Source organism: Lissotriton helveticus, chromosome 8, assembly GCF_964261635.1.
Source record: "Lissotriton helveticus chromosome 8, aLisHel1.1, whole genome shotgun sequence".
Lineage (NCBI taxonomy): Eukaryota > Metazoa > Chordata > Amphibia > Caudata > Salamandridae > Lissotriton > Lissotriton helveticus.
Genome location: NC_136069.1, coordinates 819811568 through 819837442, shown reverse-complemented (window position 1 = coordinate 819837442; position 25875 = coordinate 819811568). Strand labels below are relative to the sequence as shown.

General features: G+C 40.4%; 17 non-coding genes across 17 annotated transcripts; all 17 read right to left on the bottom strand.

Moving 5' to 3' along the window:
• Positions 1–251: 251 nt before the first annotated feature.
• On the bottom strand, positions 252–323 carry TRNAP-AGG (transfer RNA proline (anticodon AGG)). Its single transcript has one exon. It is a non-coding gene; the product is annotated as a tRNA-Pro (tRNA).
• Positions 324–2754: 2431 nt separating this feature from the next.
• TRNAV-CAC (transfer RNA valine (anticodon CAC)) lies at positions 2755–2827 on the bottom strand. Its single transcript has one exon. It is a non-coding gene; the product is annotated as a tRNA-Val (tRNA).
• Positions 2828–5727: 2900 nt separating this feature from the next.
• On the bottom strand, positions 5728–5800 carry TRNAV-CAC (transfer RNA valine (anticodon CAC)). Its single transcript has one exon. It is a non-coding gene; the product is annotated as a tRNA-Val (tRNA).
• A 288-nt stretch (positions 5801–6088) lies between these two features.
• TRNAP-UGG (transfer RNA proline (anticodon UGG)) lies at positions 6089–6160 on the bottom strand. Its single transcript has one exon. It is a non-coding gene; the product is annotated as a tRNA-Pro (tRNA).
• A 2896-nt stretch (positions 6161–9056) lies between these two features.
• TRNAV-CAC (transfer RNA valine (anticodon CAC)) lies at positions 9057–9129 on the bottom strand. Its single transcript has one exon. It is a non-coding gene; the product is annotated as a tRNA-Val (tRNA).
• Positions 9130–9417: 288 nt separating this feature from the next.
• Positions 9418–9489, bottom strand: TRNAP-UGG (transfer RNA proline (anticodon UGG)). Its single transcript has one exon. It is a non-coding gene; the product is annotated as a tRNA-Pro (tRNA).
• A 2434-nt stretch (positions 9490–11923) lies between these two features.
• On the bottom strand, positions 11924–11996 carry TRNAV-CAC (transfer RNA valine (anticodon CAC)). Its single transcript has one exon. It is a non-coding gene; the product is annotated as a tRNA-Val (tRNA).
• A 288-nt stretch (positions 11997–12284) lies between these two features.
• Positions 12285–12356, bottom strand: TRNAP-AGG (transfer RNA proline (anticodon AGG)). Its single transcript has one exon. It is a non-coding gene; the product is annotated as a tRNA-Pro (tRNA).
• A 2073-nt stretch (positions 12357–14429) lies between these two features.
• Positions 14430–14502, bottom strand: TRNAV-CAC (transfer RNA valine (anticodon CAC)). The gene has a single exon. It is a non-coding gene; the product is annotated as a tRNA-Val (tRNA).
• A 288-nt stretch (positions 14503–14790) lies between these two features.
• On the bottom strand, positions 14791–14862 carry TRNAP-UGG (transfer RNA proline (anticodon UGG)). Its single transcript has one exon. It is a non-coding gene; the product is annotated as a tRNA-Pro (tRNA).
• A 2101-nt stretch (positions 14863–16963) lies between these two features.
• Positions 16964–17036, bottom strand: TRNAV-CAC (transfer RNA valine (anticodon CAC)). The gene has a single exon. It is a non-coding gene; the product is annotated as a tRNA-Val (tRNA).
• A 288-nt stretch (positions 17037–17324) lies between these two features.
• Positions 17325–17396, bottom strand: TRNAP-UGG (transfer RNA proline (anticodon UGG)). The gene has a single exon. It is a non-coding gene; the product is annotated as a tRNA-Pro (tRNA).
• A 2398-nt stretch (positions 17397–19794) lies between these two features.
• On the bottom strand, positions 19795–19867 carry TRNAV-CAC (transfer RNA valine (anticodon CAC)). Its single transcript has one exon. It is a non-coding gene; the product is annotated as a tRNA-Val (tRNA).
• A 288-nt stretch (positions 19868–20155) lies between these two features.
• TRNAP-AGG (transfer RNA proline (anticodon AGG)) lies at positions 20156–20227 on the bottom strand. The gene has a single exon. It is a non-coding gene; the product is annotated as a tRNA-Pro (tRNA).
• Positions 20228–22849: 2622 nt separating this feature from the next.
• TRNAV-CAC (transfer RNA valine (anticodon CAC)) lies at positions 22850–22922 on the bottom strand. The gene has a single exon. It is a non-coding gene; the product is annotated as a tRNA-Val (tRNA).
• A 288-nt stretch (positions 22923–23210) lies between these two features.
• Positions 23211–23282, bottom strand: TRNAP-AGG (transfer RNA proline (anticodon AGG)). The gene has a single exon. It is a non-coding gene; the product is annotated as a tRNA-Pro (tRNA).
• Positions 23283–25685: 2403 nt separating this feature from the next.
• TRNAV-CAC (transfer RNA valine (anticodon CAC)) lies at positions 25686–25758 on the bottom strand. The gene has a single exon. It is a non-coding gene; the product is annotated as a tRNA-Val (tRNA).
• Positions 25759–25875: the final 117 nt, after the last annotated feature.

Here is a 25875-nt window from a genome sequence, read left to right as displayed (position 1 = left end):
CAAAACAGGCTATTCCAAGGGCATCTGGTTTTAGATTTCTTTCATGCAACCTGCCCGACAGCCCTATCTGAACGCTTGTATATGCCTTGCAAGTTCAGCATTTTTGCAAAATGCTTAAAGAGAAATGTTTCCTATTTGCTCAGGCAGGGCAAGGTTAAAAGCATGATACTCTAGCAAATATACATCCACTACTGCAAAGAGAAAATTGATTTTGGCTTTGAAATGCATACTTCAAAAGAGCACCAATGAAAGGGCTCGTCTGGGATTTGAACCCGGGACCTCTCGCACCCTAAGCGAGAATCATACCCCTAGACCAACGAGCCATTGAAAGACCCTCACCTCTGAAAAGGTAATACCAGCTCTAAGCCCGCAATGAAGATCATGCTGGGGTCTTTTTCATGCTTGGTCTGTGAATTCACAGGAAATTCAGTGTCAACTTACCCTTTCTCAAACGATAGCACTATCATTTGTAAGTGTCCCCTTTTATTTTGTCTCAGCATTGGACACGTCTTACAGGAAGTCAGCAGTTATTTATATATTTCTGCATTGGCTAGAGCCTAAAGAGAAAGAATAAAAAGCTGTTCATAACAACATAAGAAACACATTTTGCCTTTTCTCTCCAATACTGATTCCCTTTGTGCAAATCGGAATGCCAAGGTGAATAGCTGGGCCACAGATTCTGGCTAATTATCTATCTCTTGAATGCAAGAAGCAATAAAAACTGCCTAATGCAGGACTAAAGCATTCCTTGCATAGCCTCTAACATCATAACATAACTGAGCTGCTGGTAACAAGCTAAGCAATGCCTTCCCAAAATGAGAAGTACATGTGCTTATGTGCTTATCCGCTCAATCAGCGCTCGATCAGGCTCGATCAGGCGAGATATAGGAAAGGTGGAAAGGGTCCAAATGGCTGTCCCTTCCTTTTTAGGGTGGGTCCTGCTGACTATCATAGGATTCCTCTTAAGAGTGGCCAGGGTCAGAGGAAAAACTTTCAATGCTTCTTAGTGTTCTCTCCAGAAGCAGGCATTTTCTGTGCCTTTAATTTCAGGCTTTTCCCAGCAGTCTCTGTTCTGCCTATGTAAATTAACAAAAGCAGTGCTTATTCCTCACTTGCTCTAATGTCCTTCCTGTCCACAAAGCTCTGCCTAAGTATGCTTTTTTTCTTTTTCAGGGAAATTCTAAATGGTTTCTCTGTCCACTCTGTGGCAGTAGAATGCTGATTATGATGCCATGTTTTGTGGAATCACCAAGGTACAACTACAGAGGAATATATGAGTCTGAAGGACATGGAACTCTTAGCTAACACATCACAATATGTGATGCTTGCCAACCAAGCACTACATTCTGGTGCGCTGATGATCAGAACATTCTGCTCCTAAAGGAAAGAAAATACCGCTTGATTGAAAATAAAGTCTCTTTATATTAACGCTCTCTCTCTCCCTATATCTATCTATCTATCTATCTATCTATCTATCTATCTATCTATCTATCTATCTATCTATCTATCTATCTATCTATCTATCTATCTATCTATCTATCTATCTATCTATCTATCTATCTATCTATCTATCTATCTATCTATCTATCTATCTATCTATCTATCTATCTATCTATCTATCTATCTATCTATCTATCTATCTATCTATATGTCTGTCTGTCTGTCTGTCTGTCTGTCTGTCTGTCTGTCAGTCTATCCATCCATCCATCCATCCATCCATCCATCCATCCATCCATCCATCCATCCATCCATCCATCCATCCATCCATCCATCCATCCATCCATCCATCTATCTATCTATCTATCTATCTATCTATCTATCTATCTATCTATCTATCTATCTATCTATCTATCTATCTATCTATCTATCTATCTATCTATCTTTATATATGGATACATGCATACACCTACTCATAGATATGCCATGCATTTCTTTGGATTTGTTTCAACCTCTTGCCATTTATATGAGAATCCCTACTTTTCAAGTGACTGCAAATGAAGTCATCTCTGGCACGTTTTGGCTGATGCAAGGTAACCAAAACACAAGACAACTTTTAATAAAAATCATTGGTTTCTTTGTTAACGTGCACTGTCAAACATGGGACTTTCACACGTCAGGTAAATATGATAACCAATACACAACAGAAGCAGATGCAGATTGCTTATCAATGTCGTGATAGAACAGTTGTGATTTGAGTAGTAGAAGCGCCCCTGAATTGATACTTAATATATACAGCCTGTAAGATAGTCAAAAATGCATGCTAGGAGAGGAGATGCAAATATAAATGTATTAGAAAAATACATAAAGAGGAGTGATATGCTTTTATTCATGCAAGGCTAGAAAAAATCCCCATACTGTCGAAAGCATTCATACACCACCAAATGGAAATAAACAATTCTGACATTAAACGAAAAGGTGACGATGCATTTGTATCATCACCTTGAGAAGGATCATCTAGGAATTGAGCCCAAGCCTCAGCACTTAAAACCAGAAACACTCCACTAAAATAGGAGGCCTGTTGGTGCCAACAATTCTCAAAGTTAATGCTTGTTCTGGTTGAGCATTGAACCGAATGCAGGGCTCTTTTGAAAGTGAGGTCTGTGAATCAACAGATACATCCACATGCCAATTATGTTATTGTTTTTAAGAGAATTCACTTTCTTGGAACGAGACTGCATGAACCCATCTTCAGGGCCTGGACAATTTCATGCAAAACGGCAACTCTCAACATTGCAGCAAAGACAATATAACTAGTGTTTCTGCCCAGTTTTGAACCGGGGACCTTTCGCGTGTGAGGCGAACGTGATAACCACTACACTACAGAAACAGATACCTACAGGTGATTCTTCTGTGATGAAACTGCTCAAAACAGACTATTCCAAGGGCATCTGGTTTTAGATTTCTTTCATGCAACCTGCCCGACAGCCCTATCTGAACGCTTGTATATGCCTTGCAAGTTCAGCATTTTTGCAAAATGCTTAAAGAGAAATGTTTCCTATTTGCTCAGGCAGGGCAAGATTAAAAGCATGAGACTCTAGCAAATATGCATCCACTACTGCAAAGAGAAAATTGATATTGGCTTTGAAATGCATACTTCAAAAGAGCACCAATGAAAGGGCTCGTCCGGGATTTGAACCCGGGACCTCTCGCACCCTAAGCGAGAATCATACCCCTAGACCAATGCGCCATTGAAAGACCCTCACCTCTGAAAAGGTAATACCAGCTCTAAGCCCGCAATGAAGATCATGCTGGGGTCTTTTTCATGCTTGGTCTGTGAATTCACAGGAAATTCAGTGTCAACTTACCCTTTCTCAAACGATAGCACTATCATTTGTAAGTGTCCCCTTTTATTTTGTCTCAGCATTGGACACGTCTTACAGGAAGTCAGCCGTTATTTATATATTTCTGCATTGGCTAGAGCCTAAAGAGAAAGAATAAAAAGCTGTTCATAACAACATAAGAAACACATTTTGCCTTTTCTCTCCAATACTGATTCCCTTTGTGCAAATCGGAATGCCAAGGTGAATAGCTGGGCCACAGATTCTGGCTAATTATCTATCTCTTGAATGCAAGAAGCAATAAAAACTGCCTAATGCAGGACTAAAGCATTCCTTGCATAGCCTCTAACATCATAACATAACTGAGCTGCTGGTAACAAGCTAAGCAATGCCTTCCCAAAATGAGAAGTACATGTGCTTATGTGCTTATCCGCTCAATCAGCGCTCAATCAGGCTCGATCAGGCTCGATCAAGGAAAGGTGGAAAGGGTCCAAATGGCTGTCCCTTCCTTTTTAGGGTGGGTCCTGCTGACTATCATAGGATTCCTCTTAAGAGTGGCCAGGGTCAGAGGAAAAACTTTCAATGCTTCTTAGTGTTCTCTCCAGAAGCAGGCATTTTCTGTGCCTTTAATTTCAGGCTTTTCCCAGCAGTCTCTGTTCTGCCTATGTAAATTAACAAAAGCAGTGCTTATTCCTCACTTGCTCTAATGTCCTTCCTGTCCACAAAGCTCTGCCTAAGTATGCTTTTTTTCTTTTTCAGGGAAATTCTAAATGGTTTCTCTGTCCACTCTGTGGCAGTAGAATGCTGATTATGATGCCATGTTTTGTGGAATCACCAAGGTACAACTACAGAGGAATATATGAGTCTGAAGGACATGGAACTCTTAGCTAACACATCACAATATGTGATGCTTGCCAACCAAGCACTACATTCTGGTGCGCTGATGATCAGAACATTCTGCTCCTAAAGGAAAGAAAATACCGCTTGATTGAAAATAAAGTCTCTGTTTATATTAACGCTCTCTTTCTCCCTATATCTATCTATCTATCTATCTATCTATCTATCTATCTATCTATCTATCTATCTATCTATCTATCTATCTATCTATCTATCTATCTATCTATCTATCTATCTATCTTTATATATGGTTACATGCATACACCTACTCATAGATATGCCATGCATTTCTTTGGATTTGTTTCAACCTCTTGCCATTTATTTGAGAATCCCTACTTTTCAAGTGACTGCAAATGAAGTCATCTCTGGCACGTTTTGGCTGATGCAAGGTAACCAAAACACAAGACAACTTTTAATAAAAATCATTGGTTTCTTTGTTAACGTGCACTGTCAAACATGGGACTTTCACACGTCAGGTAAATATGATAACCAATACACAACAGAAGCAGATGCAGATTGCTTATCATTGTCATGATAGAACAGTTGTGATTTGAGTAGTAGATGCGCCCCTGAATTGATACTTATTATATACAGCCTGTAAGATAGTCAAAAATGCATGCTAGGAGAGGAGATGCAAATATAAATGTATTAGAAAAATACATAAAGAGGAGTGATATGCTTTTATTCATGCAAGGCTAGAAAAAATCCCCATACTGTCGAAAGCATTCATACACCACCAAATGGAAATAAACAATTCTGACATTAAACGAAAAGGTGACGATGCATTTGTATCATCACCTTGAGAAGGATCATCTAGGAATTGAGCCCAAGCCTCAGCACTTAAAACCAGAAACACTCCACTAAAATAGGAGGCCTGTTGGTGCCAACAATTCTCAAAGTTAATGCTTGTTCTGGTTGAGCATTGAACCGAATGCAGGGCTCTTTTGAAAGTGAGGTCTGTGAATCAACAGATACATCCACATGCCAATTATGTTATTGTTTTTAAGAGAATTCACTTTCTTGGAACGAGAGTGCATGAACTAACCCTGGGCGAAGAACTACGCTCCGTTCGCGGAGCTTGCGGAGTTTTGGCAACTCCGCGTTCTACGGAGAACGCGAAGCTGTCGATTACTCCGCGATCCGGTGCGTAGCGTAGTTCTCGCGCGCTGAATAACATTATCGCGTGCGCCGGGGGTAAGTTCGCGCGATATTTGACGCGATCACGCACTTTGGAAATAAGGGAACGCAAGCGGGCGGGACAAACCTCTTGAGTAACTTAGCGCGCTAGCTATCTCGAGCATGCAGGCAGCGCCCCGAACACGCGCACCGCGCCCCCGAAGACGAAAAACGGCGCGCGAACGGGTCTAGCAAGCTACTACGCATGTCCGCGGAGCTACGCGAAGGTCGCGGAGTGCAACTGCGTCTTCGCGTAGCTCCGCGGAGTGCGGCTCCGCGAACTACGCCCAGGGTTAGCATGAACCCATCTTCAGGGCCTGGACAATTTCATGCAAAACGGCAACTCTCAACATTGCAGCCAAGACAATATAACTAGTGTTTCTGCCCGGTTTCGAACCGGGGACCTTTCGCGTGTGAGGCGAACGTGATAACCACTACACTACAGAAACAGATACCTACAGGTTATTCTTCTGTGATGAAACTGCTCAAAACAGACTATTCCAAGGGCATCTGGTTTTAGATTTCTTTCATGCAACCTGCCCGACAGCCCTATCTGAACGCTTGTATATGCCTTGCAAGTTCAGCATTTTTGCAAAATGCTTAAAGAGAAATGTTTCCTATTTGCTCAGGCAGGGCAAGGTTAAAAGCATGAGACTCTAGCAAATAATCATCCACTACTGCAAAGAGAAAATTGATATTGGCTTTGAAATGCATACTTCAAAAGAGCACCAATGAAAGGGCTCGTCCGGGATTTAAACCCGGGACCTCTCGCACCCAAAGCGAGAATCATACCCCTAGACCAACGAGCCGTTGAAAGACCCTCACCTCTAAAAAGGTAATACCAGCTCTAAGCCCGCAATGAAGATCATGCTGGCGTCTTTTTCATGCTTGGTCTGTGAATTCACAGGAAATTCAGTGTCAACTTACCCTTTCTCAAACGATAGCACTATCATTTGTAAGTGTCCCCTTTTATTTTGTCTCAGCATTGGACACGTCTTACAGGAAGTCAGCAGTTATTTATATATTTCTGCATTGGCTAGAGCCTAAAGAGAAAGAATAAAAAGCTGTTCATAACAACATAAGAAACACATTTTGCCTTTTCTCTCCAATACTGATTCCCTTTGTGCAAATCGGAATGCCAAGGTGAATAGCTGGGCCACAGATTCTGGCTAATTATCTATCTCTTGAATGCAAGAAGCAATAAAAACTGCCTAATGCAGGACTAAAGCATTCCTTGCATAGCCTCTAACATCATAACATAACTGAGCTGCTGGAAACAAGCTAAGCAATACCTTCCCAAAATGAGAAGTACATGTGCTTATGTGCTTATGTGCTTATCCGCTCATTCAGCGCTCAATCAGGCTCGATCAGGCGAGATATAGGAAAGGTGGAAAGGGTCCAAATGGCTGTCCCTTCCTTTTTAGGGTGGGTCCTGCTGACTATCATAGGATTCCTCTTAAGAGTGGCCAGGGTCAGAGGAAAAACTTTCAATGCTTCTTAGTGTTCTCTCCAGAAGCAGGCATTTTCTGTGCCTTTAATTTCAGGCTTTTCCCAGCAGTCTCTGTTCTGCCTATGTAAATTAACAAAAGCAGTGCTTATTCCTCACTTGCTCTAATGTCCTTCCTGTCCACAAAGCTCTGCCTAAGTATGCTTTTTTTCTTTTTCAGGGAAATTCTAAATGGTTTCTCTGTCCACTCTGTGGCAGTAGAATGCTGATTATGATGCCATGTTTTGTGGAATCACCAAGGTACAACTACAGAGGAATATATGAGTCTGAAGGACATGGAACTCTTAGCTAACACATCACAATATGTGATGCTTGCCAACCAAGCACTACATTCTGGTGCGCTGATGATCAGAACATTCTGCTCCTAAAGGAAAGAAAATACCGCTTGATTGAAAATAAAGTCTCTGTTTATATTAACGCTCTCTCTCTCCCTATATCTATCTATCTATCTATCTATCTATCTATCTATCTATCTATCTATCTATCTATCTATCTATCTATCTATCTATCTATCTATCTATCTATCTATCTATCTATCTATCTATCTATCTATCTATCTATCTATCTATCTATCTATCTATCTATCTGTCTGTCTGTCTGTCTGTCTGTCTGTCTGTCTGTCTGTCTGTCTGTCTGTCTGTCTGTCTGTCTGTCTGTCTGTCTGTCTGTCTGTCCGTCTATCCATTCATCCATCCATCCATCCATCCATCCATCCATCCATCCATCCATCCATCCATCCATACATCCATCCATCCACCCATCTATCTATTTATCTAACTATCTATCTATCTATCTATCTATCTATCTATCTATCTATCTATCTATCTATCTATCTATCTATCTATCTATCTATCTATCTATCTATCTATCTATCTATCTATCTATCTTTATATATGGTTACATGCATACACCTACTCATAGATATGCCATGCATTTCTTTGGATTTGTTTCAACCTCTTGCCATTTATTTGAGAATCCCTACTTTTCAAGTGACTGCAAATGAAGTCATCTCTGGCACGTTTTGGCTGATGCAAGGTAACCAAAACACAAGACAACTTTTAATAAAAATCATTGGTTTCTTTGTTAACGTGCACTGTCAAACATGGGACTTTCACACGTCAGGTAAATATGATAACCAATACACAACAGAAGCAGATGCAGATTGCTTATCATTGTCATGATAGAACAGTTGTGATTTGAGTAGTAGATGCGCCCCTGAATTGATACTTATTATATACAGCCTGTAAGATAGTCAAAAATGCATGCTAGGAGAGGAGATGCAAATATAAATGTATTAGAAAAATACATAAAGAGGAGTGATATGCTTTTATTCATGCAAGGCTAGAAAAAATCCCCATACTGTCGAAAGCATTCATACACCACCAAATGGAAATAAACAATTCTGACATTAAACGAAAAGGTGACGATGCATTTGTATCATCACCTTGAGAAGGATCATCTAGGAATTGAGCCCAAGCCTCAGCACTTAAAACCAGAAACACTCCACTAAAATAGGAGGCCTGTTGGTGCCAACAATTCTCAAAGTTAATGCTTGTTCTGGTTGAGCATTGAACCGAATGCAGGGCTCTTTTGAAAGTGAGGTCTGTGAATCAACAGATACATCCACATGCCAATTATGTTATTGTTTTTAAGAGAATTCACTTTCTTGGAACGAGAGTGCATGAACTAACCCTGGGCGAAGAACTACGCTCCGTTCGCGGAGCTTGCGGAGTTTTGGCAACTCCGCGTTCTACGGAGAACGCGAAGCTGTCGATTACTCCGCGATCCGGTGCGTAGCGTAGTTCTCGCGCGCTGAATAACATTATCGCGTGCGCCGGGGGTAAGTTCGCGCGATATTTGACGCGATCACGCACTTTGGAAATAAGGGAACGCAAGCGGGCGGGACAAACCTCTTGAGTAACTTAGCGCGCTAGCTATCTCGAGCATGCAGGCAGCGCCCCGAACACGCGCACCGCGCCCCCGAAGACGAAAAACGGCGCGCGAACGGGTCTAGCAAGCTACTACGCATGTCCGCGGAGCTACGCGAAGGTCGCGGAGTGCAACTGCGTCTTCGCGTAGCTCCGCGGAGTGCGGCTCCGCGAACTACGCCCAGGGTTAGCATGAACCCATCTTCAGGGCCTGGACAATTTCATGCAAAACGGCAACTCTCAACATTGCAGCCAAGACAATATAACTAGTGTTTCTGCCCGGTTTCGAACCGGGGACCTTTCGCGTGTGAGGCGAACGTGATAACCACTACACTACAGAAACAGATACCTACAGGTTATTCTTCTGTGATGAAACTGCTCAAAACAGACTATTCCAAGGGCATCTGGTTTTAGATTTCTTTCATGCAACCTGCCCGACAGCCCTATCTGAACGCTTGTATATGCCTTGCAAGTTCAGCATTTTTGCAAAATGCTTAAAGAGAAATGTTTCCTATTTGCTCAGGCAGGGCAAGGTTAAAAGCATGAGACTCTAGCAAATAATCATCCACTACTGCAAAGAGAAAATTGATATTGGCTTTGAAATGCATACTTCAAAAGAGCACCAATGAAAGGGCTCGTCCGGGATTTAAACCCGGGACCTCTCGCACCCAAAGCGAGAATCATACCCCTAGACCAACGAGCCGTTGAAAGACCCTCACCTCTAAAAAGGTAATACCAGCTCTAAGCCCGCAATGAAGATCATGCTGGCGTCTTTTTCATGCTTGGTCTGTGAATTCACAGGAAATTCAGTGTCAACTTACCCTTTCTCAAACGATAGCACTATCATTTGTAAGTGTCCCCTTTTATTTTGTCTCAGCATTGGACACGTCTTACAGGAAGTCAGCAGTTATTTATATATTTCTGCATTGGCTAGAGCCTAAAGAGAAAGAATAAAAAGCTGTTCATAACAACATAAGAAACACATTTTGCCTTTTCTCTCCAATACTGATTCCCTTTGTGCAAATCGGAATGCCAAGGTGAATAGCTGGGCCACAGATTCTGGCTAATTATCTATCTCTTGAATGCAAGAAGCAATAAAAACTGCCTAATGCAGGACTAAAGCATTCCTTGCATAGCCTCTAACATCATAACATAACTGAGCTGCTGGAAACAAGCTAAGCAATACCTTCCCAAAATGAGAAGTACATGTGCTTATGTGCTTATGTGCTTATCCGCTCATTCAGCGCTCAATCAGGCTCGATCAGGCGAGATATAGGAAAGGTGGAAAGGGTCCAAATGGCTGTCCCTTCCTTTTTAGGGTGGGTCCTGCTGACTATCATAGGATTCCTCTTAAGAGTGGCCAGGGTCAGAGGAAAAACTTTCAATGCTTCTTAGTGTTCTCTCCAGAAGCAGGCATTTTCTGTGCCTTTAATTTCAGGCTTTTCCCAGCAGTCTCTGTTCTGCCTATGTAAATTAACAAAAGCAGTGCTTATTCCTCACTTGCTCTAATGTCCTTCCTGTCCACAAAGCTCTGCCTAAGTATGCTTTTTTTCTTTTTCAGGGAAATTCTAAATGGTTTCTCTGTCCACTCTGTGGCAGTAGAATGCTGATTATGATGCCATGTTTTGTGGAATCACCAAGGTACAACTACAGAGGAATATATGAGTCTGAAGGACATGGAACTCTTAGCTAACACATCACAATATGTGATGCTTGCCAACCAAGCACTACATTCTGGTGCGCTGATGATCAGAACATTCTGCTCCTAAAGGAAAGAAAATACCGCTTGATTGAAAATAAAGTCTCTGTTTATATTAACGCTCTCTCTCTCCCTATATCTATCTATCTATCTATCTATCTATCTATCTATCTATCTATCTATCTATCTATCTATCTATCTATCTATCTATCTATCTATCTATCTATCTATCTATCTATCTATCTATCTATCTATCTATCTATCTATCTATCTATCTATCTATCTATCTATCTATCTATCTGTCTGTCTGTCTGTCTGTCTGTCTGTCTGTCTGTCTGTCTGTCTGTCTGTCTGTCTGTCTGTCTGTCTGTCCGTCTATCCATTCATCCATCCATCCATCCATCCATCCATCCATCCATCCATCCATCCATCCATACATCCATCCATCCACCCATCTATCTATTTATCTAACTATCTATCTATCTATCTATCTATCTATCTATCTATCTATCTATCTATCTATCTATCTATCTATCTATCTATCTATCTATCTATCTATCTATCTTTATATATGGATACATGCATACACCTACACATAGATATGCCATGCATTTCTTTGGATTTGTTTCAACCTCTTGCCATTTATTTGAGAATCCCTACTTTTCAAGTGACTGCAAATGAAGTAATCTCAGGCACGGTTTGGCTGATGCAAGGTAACCAAAACACAAGACAACTTTTAATAAAAATCATTGGTTTCTTTGTTAACGTGCACTGTCCAACATGGGACTTTCACACGTCAGGTAAATATGATAACCAATACACAACAGAAGCAGATGCAGATTGCTTATCAATATCGTGATAGAACAGTTGTGATTTGAGTAGAAGAAGCGCCCCTGAATTGATACTTATTATATACAGCCTGTAAGATAGTCAAAAATGCATGCTAGGAGAGGAGATGCAAATATAAATGTATTAGAAAAATACATAAAGAGGAGTGATATGCTTTTATTCATGCAAGGCTAGAAAAAATCCCCATACTGTCGAAAGCATTCATACACCACCAAATGGAAATAAACAATTCTGACATTAAACGAAAAGGTGACGATGCATTTGTATCATCACCTTGAGAAGGATCATCTAGGAATTGAGCCCAAGCCTCAGCACTTAAAAACCAGAAACACTCCACTAAAATAAGAGGCCTGTTGGTGCCAACAATTCTCAAAGTTAATGCTTGTTCTGGTTGAGCATTGAACCGAATGCAGGGCTCTTTTGAAAGTGAGGTCTGTGAATCAACAGATACATCCACATGCCAATTATGTTATTGTTTGTAAGAGAATTCACTTTCTTGGAACGAGACTGCATGAACCCATCTTCAGGGCCTGGACAATATCATGCAAAACGGCAACTCTCAACATTGCAGCCAAGACAATATAACTAGTGTTTCTGCCTGGTTTCGAACCGGGGACCTTTCGCGTGTGAGGCGAACGTGAAAACCACTACACTACAGAAACAGATACCTACAGGTGATTCTTCTGTGATGAAACTGCTCAAAACAGGCTATTCCAAGGGCATCTGGTTTTAGATTTCTTTCATGCAACCTGCCCGACAGCCCTATCTGAACGCTTGTATATGCCTTGCAAGTTCAGCATTTTTGCAAAATGCTTAAAGAGAAATGTTTCCTATTTGCTCAGGCAGGGCAAGGTTAAAAGCATGAGACTCTAGCAAATATACATCCACTACTGCAAAGAGAAAATTGATATTGGCTTTGAAATGCATACTTCAAAAGAGCACCAATGAAAGGGCTCGTCTGGGATTTGAACCCGGGACCTCTCGCACCCTAAGCGAGAATCATACCCCTAGACCAACGAGCCAGTGAAAGACCCTCACCTCTGAAAAGGTAATACCAGCTCTAAGCCCGCAATGAAGATCATGCTGGGGTCTTTTTCATGCTTGGTCTGTGAATTCACAGGAAATTCAGTGTCAACTTACCCTTTCTCAAACGATAGCACTATCATTTGTAAGTGTCCCCTTTTATTTTGTCTCAGCATTGGACACGTCTTACAGGAAGTCAGCAGTTATTTATATATTTCTGCATTGGCTAGAGCCTAAAGAGAAAGAATAAAAAGCTGTTCATAACAACATAAGAAACACATTTTGCCTTTTCTCTCCAATACTGATTCCCTTTGTGCAAATCGGAATGCCAAGGTGAATAGCTGGGCCACAGATTCTGGCTAATTATCTATCTCTTGAATGCAAGAAGCAATAAAAACTGCCTAATGCAGGACTAATGCAGGACTAAAGCATTCCTTGCATAGCCTCTAACATCATAACATAACTGAGCTGCTGGTAACAAGCTAAGCAATGCCTTCCCAAAATGAGAAGTACATGTGCTTATGTGCTTATCCGCTCAATCAGGCTCGATCAGGCTCGATCAAGGAAAGGTGGAAAGGGTCCAAATGGCTGTCCCTTCCTTTTTAGGGTGGGTCCTGCTGACTATCATAGGATTCCTCTTAAGAGTGGCCAGGGTCAGAGGAAAAACTTTCAATGCTTCTTAGTGTTCTCTCCAGAAGCAGGCATTTTCTGTGCCTTTAATTTCAGGCTTTTCCCAGCAGTCTCTGTTCTGCCTATGTAAATTAACAAAAGCAGTGCTTATTCCTCACTTGCTCTAATGTCCTTCCTGTCCACAAAGCTCTGCCTAAGTATGCTTTTTTTCTTTTTCAGGGAAATTCTAAATGGTTTCTCTGTCCACTCTGTGGCAGTAGAATGCTGATTATGATGCCATGTTTTGTGGAATCACCAAGGTACAACTACAGAGGAATATATGAGTCTGAAGGACATGGAACTCTTAGCTAACACATCACAATATGTGATGCTTGCCAACCAAGCACTACATTCTGGTGCGCTGATGATCAGAACATTCTGCTCCTAAAGGAAAGAAAATACCGCTTGATTGAAAATAAAGTCTCTGTTTATATTAACGCTCTCTCTCTCCCTATATCTATCTATCTATCTATCTATCTATCTATCTATCTATCTATCTATCTATCTATCTATCTATCTATCTATCTATCTTTATATATGGTTACATGCATACACCTACTCATAGATATGCCATGCATTTCTTTGGATTTGTTTCAACCTCTTGCCATTTATTTGAGAATCCCTACTTTTCAAGTGACTGCAAATGAAGTCATCTCTGGCACGTTTTGGCTGATGCAAGGTAACCAAAACACAAGACAACTTTTAATAAAAATCATTGGTTTCTTTGTTAACGTGCACTGTCAAACATGGGACTTTCACACGTCAGGTAAATATGATAACCAATACACAACAGAAGCAGATGCAGATTGCTTATCATTGTCATGATAGAACAGTTGTGATTTGAGTAGTAGATGCGCCCCTGAATTGATACTTATTATATACAGCCTGTAAGATAGTCAAAAATGCATGCTAGGAGAGGAGATGCAAATATAAATGTATTAGAAAAATACATAAAGAGGAGTGATATGCTTTTATTCATGCAAGGCTAGAAAAAATCCCCATACTGTCGAAAGCATTCATACACCACCAAATGGAAATAAACAATTCTGACATTAAACGAAAAGGTGAAGATGCATTTGTATCATCACCTTGAGAAGGATCATCTAGGAATTGAGCCCAAGCCTCAGCCCTTAAAACCAGAAACACTCCACTAAAATAGGAGGCCTGTTGGTGCCAACAATTCTCAAAGTTAATGCTTGTTCTGGTTGAGCATTGAACCGAATGCAGGGCTCTTTTGAAAGTGAGGTCTGTGAATCAACAGATACATCCACATGCCAATTATGTTATTGTTTTTAAGAGAATTCACTTTCTTGGAACGAGAGTGCATGAACCCATCTTCAGGGCCTGGACAATTTCATGCAAAACGGCAACTCTCAACATTGCAGCCAAGACAATATAACTAGTGTTTCTGCCCGGTTTCGAACCGGGGACCTTTCGCGTGTGAGGCGAACGTGATAACCACTACACTACAGAATCAGATACCTACAGGTTATTCTTCTGTGATGAAACTGCTCAAAACAGACTATTCCAAGGGCATCTGGTTTTAGATTTCTTTCATGCAACCTGCCCGACAGCCCTATCTGAACGCTTGTATATGCCTTGCAAGTTCAGCATTTTTGCAAAATGCTTAAAGAGAAATGTTTCCTATTTGCTCAGGCAGGGCAAGGTTAAAAGCATGAGACTCTAGCAAATAATCATCCACTACTGCAAAGAGAAAATTGATATTGGCTTTGAAATGCATACTTCAAAAGAGCACCAATGAAAGGGCTCGTCCGGGATTTAAACCCGGGACCTCTCGCACCCAAAGCGAGAATCATACCCCTAGACCAACGAGCCGTTGAAAGACCCTCAACTCTAAAAAGGTAATACCAGCTCTAAGCCCGCAATGAAGATCATGCTGGCGTCTTTTTCATGCTTGGTCTGTGAATTCACAGGAAATTCAGTGTCAACTTACCCTTTCTCAAACGATAGCACTATCATTTGTAAGTGTCCCCTTTTATTTTGTCTCAGCATTGGACACGTCTTACAGGAAGTCAGCAGTTATTTATATATTTCTGCATTGGCTAGAGCCTAAAGAGAAAGAATAAAAAGCTGTTCATAACAACATAAGAAACACATTTTGCCTTTTCTCTCCAATACTGATTCCCTTTGTGCAAATCGGAATGCCAAGGTGAATAGCTGGGCCACAGATTCTGGCTAATTATCTATCTCTTGAATGCAAGAAGCAATAAAAACTGCCTAATGCAGGACTAAAGCATTCCTTGCATAGCCTCTAACATCATAACATAACTGAGCTGCTGGTAACAAGCTAAGCAATGCCTTCCCAAAATGAGAAGTACATGTGCTTATGTGCTTATCCGCTCAATCAGCGCTCAATCAGGCTCGATCAGGCTCGATCAAGGAAAGGTGGAAAGGGTCCAAATGGCTGTCCCTTCCTTTTTAGGGTGGGTCCTGCTGACTATCATAGGATTCCTCTTAAGAGTGGCCAGGGTCAGAGGAAAAACTTTCAATGCTTCTTAGTGTTCTCTCCAGAAGCAGGCATTTTCTGTGCCTTTAATTTCAGGCTTTTCCCAGCAGTCTCTGTTCTGCCTATGTAAATTAACAAAAGCAGTGCTTATTCCTCACTTGCTCTAATGTCCTTCCTGTCCACAAAGCTCTGCCTAAGTATGCTTTTTTTCTTTTTCAGGGAAATTCTAAATGGTTTCTCTGTCCACTCTGTGGCAGTAGAATGCTGATTATGATGCCATGTTTTGTGGAATCACCAAGGTACAACTACAGAGGAATATATGAGTCTGAAGGACATGGAACTCTTAGCTAACACATCACAATATGTGATGCTTGCCAACCAAGCACTACATTCTGGTGCGCTGATGATCAGAACATTCTGCTCCTAAAGGAAAGAAAATACCGCTTGATTGAAAATAAAGTCTCTGTTTATATTAACGCTCTCTCTCTCCCTATATCTATCTATCTATCTATCTATCTATCTATCTATCTATCTATCTATCTATCTATCTATCTATCTATCTATCTATCTATCTATCTATCTATCTATCTATCTATCTTTATATATGGTTACATGCATACACCTACTCATAGATATGCCATGCATTTCTTTGGATTTGTTTCAACCTCTTGCCATTTATTTGAGAATCCCTACTTTTCAAGTGACTGCAAATGAAGTCTTCTCTGGCACGTTTTGGCTGATGCAAGGTAACCAAAACACAAGACAACTTTTAATAAAAATCATTGGTTTCTTTGTTAACGTGCACTGTCAAACATGGGACTTTCACACGTCAGGTAAATATGATAACCAATACACAACAGAAGCAGATGCAGATTGCTTATCATTGTCATGATAGAACAGTTGTGATTTGAGTAGTAGATGCGCCCCTGAATTGATACTTATTATATACAGCCTGTAAGATAGTCAAAAATGCATGCTAGGAGAGGAGATGCAAATATAAATGTATTAGAAAAATACATAAAGAGGAGTGATATGCTTTTATTCATGCAAGGCTAGAAAAAATCCCCATACTGTCGAAAGCATTCATACACCACCAAATGGAAATAAACAATTCTGACATTAAACGAAAAGGTGACGATGCATTTGTATCATCACCTTGAGAAGGATCATCTAGGAATTGAGCCCAAGCCTCAGCACTTAAAACCAGAAACACTCCACTAAAATAGGAGGCCTGTTGGTGCCAACAATTCTCAAAGTTAATGCTTGTTCTGGTTGAGCATTGAACCGAATGCAGGGCTCTTTTGAAAGTGAGGTCTGTGAATCAACAGATACATCCACATGCCAATTATGTTATTGTTTTTAAGAGAATTCACTTTCTTGGAACGAGAGTGCATGAACCCATCTTCAGGGCCTGGACAATTTCATGCAAAACGGCAACTCTCAACATTGCAGCCAAGACAATATAACTAGTGTTTCTGCCCGGTTTCGAACCGTGGACCTTTCGCGTGTGAGGCGAACGTGATAACCACTACACTACAGAAACAGATACCTACAGGTGATTCTTCTGTGATGAAACTGCTCAAAACAGACTATATCAAAGGCATCTGGTTTTAGATTTCTTTCATGCAACCTGCCCGACAGCCCTATCTGAACGCTTGTATATGCCTTGCAAGTTCAGCATTTTTGCAAAATGCTTAAAGAGAAATGTTTCCTATTTGCTCAGGCAGGGCAAGGTTAAAAGCATGAGACTCTAGCAAATAATCATCCACTACTGCAAAGAGAAAATTGATATTGGCTTTGAAATGCATACTTCAAAAGAGCACCAATGAAAGGGCTCGTCCGGGATTTGAACCCGAGACCTCTCGCACCCAAAGCGAGAATCATACCCCTAGACCAACGAGCCGTTGAAAGACCCTCACCTCTAAAAAGGTAATACCAGCTCTAAGCCCGCAATGAAGATCATGCTGGCGTCTTTTTCATGCTTGGTCTGTGAATTCACAGGAAATTCAGTGTCAACTTACCCTTTCTCAAACGATAGCACTATCATTTGTAAGTGTCCCCTTTTATTTTGTCTCAGCATTGGACACGTCTTACAGGAAGTCAGCAGTTATTTATATATTTCTGCATTGGCTAGAGCCTAAAGAGAAAGAATAAAAAGCTGTTCATAACAACATAAGAAACACATTTTGCCTTTTCTCTCCAATACTGATTCCCTTTGTGCAAATCGGAATGCCAAGGTGAATAGCTGGGCCACAGATTCTGGCTAATTATCTATCTCTTGAATGCAAGAAGCAATAAAAACTGCCTAATGCAGGACTAAAGCATTCCTTGCATAGCCTCTAACATCATAACATAACTGAGCTGCTGGTAACAAGCTAAGCAATACCTTCCCAAAATGAGAAGTACATGTGCTTATGTGCTTATCCGCTCATTCAGCGCTCAATCAGGCTCGATCAGGCGAGATATAGGAAAGGTGGAAAGGGTCCAAATGGCTGTCCCTTCCTTTTTAGGGTGGGTCCTGCTGACTATCATAGGATTCCTCTTAAGAGTGGCCAGGGTCAGAGGAAAAACTTTCAATGCTTCTTAGTGTTCTCTCCAGAAGCAGGCATTTTCTGTGCCTTTAATTTCAGGCTTTTCCCAGCAGTCTCTGTTCTGCCTATGTAAATTAACAAAAGCAGTGCTTATTCCTCACTTGCTCTAATGTCCTTCCTGTCCACAAAGCTCTGCCTAAGTATGCTTTTTTTCTTTTTCAGGGAAATTCTAAATGGTTTCTCTGTCCACTCTGTGGCAGTAGAATGCTGATTATGATGCCATGTTTTGTGGAATCACCAAGGTACAACTACAGAGGAATATATGAGTCTGAAGGACATGGAACTCTTAGCTAACACATCACAATATGTGATGCTTGCCAACCAAGCACTACATTCTGGTGCGCTGATGATCAGAACATTCTGCTCCTAAAGGAAAGAAAATACCGCTTGATTGAAAATAAAGTCTCTGTTTATATTAACGCTCTCTCTCTCCCTATATCTATCTATCTATCTATCTATCTATCTATCTATCTATCTATCTATCTATCTATCTATCTATCTATCTATCTATCTATCTATCTATCTATCTATCTATCTATCTATCTATCTGTCTGTCTGTCTGTCTGTCTGTCTGTCTGTCTGTCTGTCTGTCTGTCTGTCCGTCTATCCATTCATCCATCCATCCATCCATCCATCCATCCATCCATCCATCCATCCATCCATACATCCATCCATCCACCCATCTATCTATTTATCTAACTATCTATCTATCTACCTATCTATCTATCTATCTATCTATCTATCTATCTATCTATCTATCTATCTATCTATCTATCTATCTATCTATCTATCTATCTATCTATCTATCTATCTATCTATCTATCTATCTATCTATCTTTATATATGGATACATGCATACACCTACACATAGATATGCCATGCATTTCTTTGGATTTGTTTCAACCTCTTGCCATTTATTTGAGAATCCCTACTTTTCAAGTGACTGCAAATGAAGTAATCTCAGGCACGGTTTGGCTGATGCAAGGTAACCAAAACACAAGACAACTTTTAATAAAAATCATTGGTTTCTTTGTTAACGTGCACTGTCCAACATGGGACTTTCACACGTCAGGTAAATATGATAACCAATACACAACAGAAGCAGATGCAGATTGCTTATCAATATCGTGATAGAACAGTTGTGATTTGAGTAGAAGAAGCGCCCCTGAATTGATACTTATTATATACAGCCTGTAAGATAGTCAAAAATGCATGCTAGGAGAGGAGATGCAAATATAAATGTATTAGAAAAATACATAAAGAGGAGTGATATGCTTTTATTCATGCAAGGCTAGAAAAAATCCCCATACTGTCGAAAGCATTCATACACCACCAAATGGAAATAAACAATTCTGACATTAAACGAAAAGGTGACGATGCATTTGTATCATCACCTTGAGAAGGATCATCTAGGAATTGAGCCCAAGCCTCAGCACTTAAAAACCAGAAACACTCCACTAAAATAAGAGGCCTGTTGGTGCCAACAATTCTCAAAGTTAATGCTTGTTCTGGTTGAGCATTGAACCGAATGCAGGGCTCTTTTGAAAGTGAGGTCTGTGAATCAACAGATACATCCACATGCCAATTATGTTATTGTTTGTAAGAGAATTCACTTTCTTGGAACGAGACTGCATGAACCCATCTTCAGGGCCTGGACAATATCATGCAAAACGGCAACTCTCAACATTGCAGCCAAGACAATATAACTAGTGTTTCTGCCTGGTTTCGAACCGGGGACCTTTCGCGTGTGAGGCGAACGTGAAAACCACTACACTACAGAATCAGATACCTACAGGTGATTCTTCTGTGATGAAACTGCTCAAAACAGGCTATTCCAAGGGCATCTGGTTTTAGATTTCTTTCATGCAACCTGCCCGACAGCCCTATCTGAACGCTTGTATATGCCTTGCAAGTTCAGCATTTTTGCAAAATGCTTAAAGAGAAATGTTTCCTATTTGCTCAGGCAGGGCAAGGTTAAAAGCATGAGACTCTAGCAAATATACATCCACTACTGCAAAGAGAAAATTGATATTGGCTTTGAAATGCATACTTCAAAAGAGCACCAATGAAAGGGCTCGTCTGGGATTTGAACCCGGGACCTCTCGCACCCTAAGCGAGAATCATACCCCTAGACCAACGAGCCATTGAAAGACCCTCACCTCTGAAAAGGTAATACCAGCTCTAAGCCCGCAATGAAGATCATGCTGGGGTCTTTTTCATGCTTGGTCTGTGAATTCACAGGAAATTCAGTGTCAACTTACCCTTTCTCAAACGATAGCACTATCATTTGTAAGTGTCCCCTTTTATTTTGTCTCAGCATTGGACACGTCTTACAGGAAGTCAGCAGTTATTTATATATTTCTGCATTGGCTAGAGCCTAAAGAGAAAGAATAAAAAGCTGTTCATAACAACATAAGAAACACATTTTGCTTTTTCTCTCCAATACTGATTCCCTTTGTGCAAATCGGAATGCCAAGGTGAATAGCTGGGCCACAGATTCTGGCTAATTATCTATCTCTTGAATGCAAGAAGCAATAAAAACTGCCTAATGCAGGACTAAAGCATTCCTTGCATAGCCTCTAACATCATAACATAACTGAGCTGCTGGTAACAAGCTAAGCAATGCCTTCCCAAAATGAGAAGTACATGTGCTTATGTGCTTATCCGCTCAATCAGCGCTCGATCAGGCTCGATATAGGAAAGGTGGAAAGGGTCCAAATGGCTGTCCCTTCCTTTTTAGGGTGGGTCCTGCTGACTATCATAGGATTCCTCTTAAGAGTGGCCAGGGTCAGAGGAAAAACTTTCAATGCTTCTTAGTGTTCTCTCCAGAAGCAGGCATTTTCTGTGCCTTTAATTTCAGGCTTTTCCCAGCAGTCTCTGTTCTGCCTATGTAAATTAACAAAAGCAGTGCTTATTCCTCACTTGCTCTAATGTCCTTCCTGTCCACAAAGCTCTGCCTAAGTATGCTTTTTTTCTTTTTCAGGGAAATTCTAAATGGTTTCTCTGTCCACTCTGTGGCAGTAGAATGCTGATTATGATGCCATGTTTTGTGGAATCACCAAGGTACAACTACAGAGGAATATATGAGTCTGAAGGACATGGAACTCTTAGCTAACACATCACAATATGTGATGCTTGCCAACCAAGCACTACATTCTGCTGCGCTGATGATCAGAACATTCTGCTCCTAAAGGAAAGAAAATACCGCTTGATTGAAAATAAAGTCTCTTTATATTAACGCTCTCTCTCTCCCTCTATCTATCTATCTATCTATCTATCTATCTATCTATCTATCTATCTATCTATCTATCTATCTATCTATCTATCTATCTATCTATCTATCTATCTATCTATCTATCTATCTATCTATCTATCTATCTATCTATCTATCTATCTATCTATCTATCTATCTATCTATCTATCTATCTATCTATCTATCTATCTATCTATCTATCTATCTATCTATCTATCAATCTATCTATCTATCTATCTATCTATCTATCTATCTATCTATCTATCTATCTATCTATCTATCTATCTATCTATCTATCTATATGTCTGTCTGTCTGTCTGTCTGTCTGTCTGTCTGTCTGTCTGTCCGTCTATCCATTCATCCATCCATCCATCCATCCATCCATCCATCCATCCATCCATCCATCCATCCATCCATCCATCCATCCATCCATCCATCCATCCATCCATCCATCCATCCATCCATCCATCCATCCATCCATCCATCCATCCATCTATCTATCCATCCATCCATCTATCTATCTATCTATCTATCTATCTATCTATCTATCTATCTATCTATCTATCTATCTATCTATCTATCTATCTATCTATCTATCTATCTATCTATCTATCTATCTATCTATCTATCTATCTATCTTTATATATGGATACATGCATACACCTACTCATAGATATGCCATGCATTTCTTTGGATTTGTTTCAACCTCTTGCCATTTATATGAGAATCCCTACTTTTCAAGTGACTGCAAATGAAGTCATCTCTGGCACGTTTTGGCTGATGCAAGGTAACCAAAACACAAGACAACTTTTAATAAAAATCATTGGTTTCTTTGTTAACGTGCACTGTCAAACATGGGACTTTCACACGTCAGGTAAATATGATAACCAATACACAACAGAAGCAGATGCAGATTGCTTATCAATGTCGTGATAGAACAGTTGTGATTTGAGTAGTAGAAGCGCCCCTGAATTGATACTTATTATATACAGCCTGTAAGATAGTCAAAAATGCATGCTAGGAGAGGAGATGCAAATATAAATGTATTAGAAAAATACATAAAGAGGAGTGATATGCTTTTATTCATGCAAGGCTAGAAAAAATCCCCATACTGTCGAAAGCATTCATACACCACCAAATGGAAATAAACAATTCTGACATTAAACGAAAAGGTGACGATGCATTTGTATCATCACCTTGAGAAGGATCATCTAGGAATTGAGCCCAAGCCTCAGCACTTAAAAACCAGAAACACTCCACTAAAATAAGAGGCCTGTTGGTGCCAACAATTCTCAAAGTTAATGCTTGTTCTGGTTGAGCATTGAACCGAATGCAGGGCTCTTTTGAAAGTGAGGTCTGTGAATCAACAGATACATCCACATGCCAATTATGTTATTGTTTGTAAGAGAATTCACTTTCTTGGAACGAGACTGCATGAACCCATCTTCAGGGCCTGGACAATATCATGCAAAACGGCAACTCTCAACATTGCAGCCAAGACAATATAACTAGTGTTTCTGCCTGGTTTCGAACCGGGGACCTTTCGCGTGTGAGGCGAACGTGATAACCACTACACTACAGAAACAGATACCTACAGGTGATTCTTCTGTGATGAAACTGCTCAAAACAGGCTATTCCAAGGGCATCTGGTTTTAGATTTCTTTCATGCAACCTGCCCGACAGCCCTATCTGAACGCTTGTATATGCCTTGCAAGTTCAGCATTTTTGCAAAATGCTTAAAGAGAAATGTTTCCTATTTGCTCAGGCAGGGCAAGGTTAAAAGCATGAGACTCTAGCAAATATGCATCCACTACTGCAAAGAGAAAATTGATATTGGCTTTGAAATGCATACTTCAAAAGAGCACCAATGAAAGGGCTCGTCTGGGATTTGAACCCGGGACCTCTCGCACCCTAAGCGAGAATCATACCCCTAGACCAACGAGCCATTGAAAGACCCTCACCTCTGAAAAGGTAATACCAGCTCTAAGCCCGCAATGAAGATCATGCTGGGGTCTTTTTCATGCTTGGTCTGTGAATTCACAGGAAATTCAGTGTCAACTTACCCTTTCTCAAACGATAGCACTATCATTTGTAAGTGTCCCCTTTTATTTTGTCTCAGCATTGGACACGTCTTACAGGAAGTCAGCAGTTATTTATATATTTCTGCATTGGCTAGAGCCTAAAGAGAAAGAATAAAAAGCTGTTCATAACAACATAAGAAACACATTTTGCCTTTTCTCTCCAATACTGATTCCCTTTGTGCAAATCGGAATGCCAAGGTGAATAGCTGGGCCACAGATTCTGGCTAATTATCTATCTCTTGAATGCAAGAAGCAATAAAAACTGCCTAATGCAGGACTAAAGCATTCCTTGCATAGCCTCTAACATCATAACATAACTGAGCTGCTGGTAACAAGCTAAGCAATGCCTTCCCAAAATGAGAAGTACATGTGCTTATGTGCTTATCCGCTCAATCAGCGCTCGATCAGGCTCGATCAGGCGAGATATAGGAAAGGTGGAAAGGGTCCAAATGGCTGTCCCTTCCTTTTTAGGGTGGGTCCTGCTGACTATCATAGGATTCCTCTTAAGAGTGGCCAGGGTCAGAGGAACAACTTTCAATGCTTCTTAGTGTTCTCTCCAGAAGCAGGCATTTTCTGTGCCTTTAATTTCAGGCTTTTCCCAGCAGTCTCTGTTCTGCCTATGTAAATTAACAAAAGCAGTGCTTATTCCTCACTTGCTCTAATGTCCTTCCTGTCCACAAAGCTCTGCCTAAGTATGCTTTTTTTCTTTTTCAGGGAAATTCTAAATGGTTTCTCTGTCCACTCTGTGGCAGTAGAATGCTGATTATGATGCCATGTTTTGTGGAATCACCAAGGTACAACTACAGAGGAATATATGAGTCTGAAGGACATGGAACTCTTAGCTAACACATCACAATATGTGATGCTTGCCAACCAAGCACTACATTCTGGTGCGCTGATGATCAGAACATTCTGCTCCTAAAGGAAAGAAAATACCGCTTGATTGAAAATAAAGTCTCTTTATATTAACGCTCTCTCTCTCCCTATATCTATCTATCTATCTATCTATCTATCTATCTATCTATCTATCTATCTATCTATCTATCTATCTATCTATCTATCTATCTATCTATCTATCTATCTATCTATCTATCTATCTATCTATCTATCTATCTATCTGTCTGTCTGTCTGTCTGTCTGTCTGTCTGTCTGTCTGTCTGTCTGTCCGTCTATCCATTCATCCATCCATCCATCCATCCATCCATCCATCCATCCATCCATCCATCCATCCATCCATCCATCCATCCATCCATCCATCCATCCATCTATCCATCCATCTATCTATCTATCTATCTATCTATCTATCTATCTATCTATCTATCTATCTATCTATCTATCTATCTATCTATCTATCTATCTATCTATCTATCTATCTATCTATCTATCTATCTATCTTTATATATGGATACATGCATACACCTACTCATAGATATGCCATGCATTTCTTTGGATTTGTTTCAACCTCTTGCCATTTATATGAGAATCCCTACTTTTCAAGTGACTGCAAATGAAGTCATCTCTGGCACGTTTTGGCTGATGCAAGATAACCAAAACACAAGACAACTTTTAATAAAAATCATTGGTTTCTTTGTTAACGTGCACTGTCAAACATGGGACTTTCACACGTCAGGTAAATATGATAACCAATACACAACAGAAGCAGATGCAGATTGCTTATCAATGTCGTGATAGAACAGTTGTGATTTGAGTAGTAGAAGCGCCCCTGAATTGATACTTAATATATACAGCCTGTAAGATAGTCAAAAATGCATGCTAGGAGAGGAGATGCAAATATAAATGTATTAGAAAAATACATAAAGAGGAGTGATATGCTTTTATTCATGCAAGGCTAGAAAAAATCCCCATACTGTCGAAAGCATTCATACACCACCAAATGGAAATAAACAATTCTGACATTAAACGAAAAGGTGACGATGCATTTGTATCATCACCTTGAGAAGGATCATCTAGGAATTGAGCCCAAGCCTCAGCACTTAAAACCAGAAACACTCCACTAAAATAGGAGGCCTGTTGGTGCCAACAATTGTCAAAGTTAATGCTTGTTCTGGTTGAGCATTGAACCGAATGCAGGGCTCTTTTGAAAGTGAGGTCTGTGAATCAACAGATACATCCACATGCCAATTATGTTATTGTTTTTAAGAGAATTCACTTTCTTGGAACGAGACTGCATGAACCCATCTTCAGGGCCTGGACAATTTCATGCAAAACGGCAACTCTTAACATTGCAGCAAAGACAATATAACTAGTGTTTCTGCCCGGTTTCGAACCGGGGACCTTTCGGGTGTGAGGCGAACGTGATAACCACTACACTACAGAAACAGATACCTACAGGTGATTCTTCTGTGATGAAACTGCTCAAAACAGACTATTCCAAGGGCATCTGGTTTTAGATTTCTTTCATGCAACCTGCCCGACAGCCCTATCTGAACGCTTGTA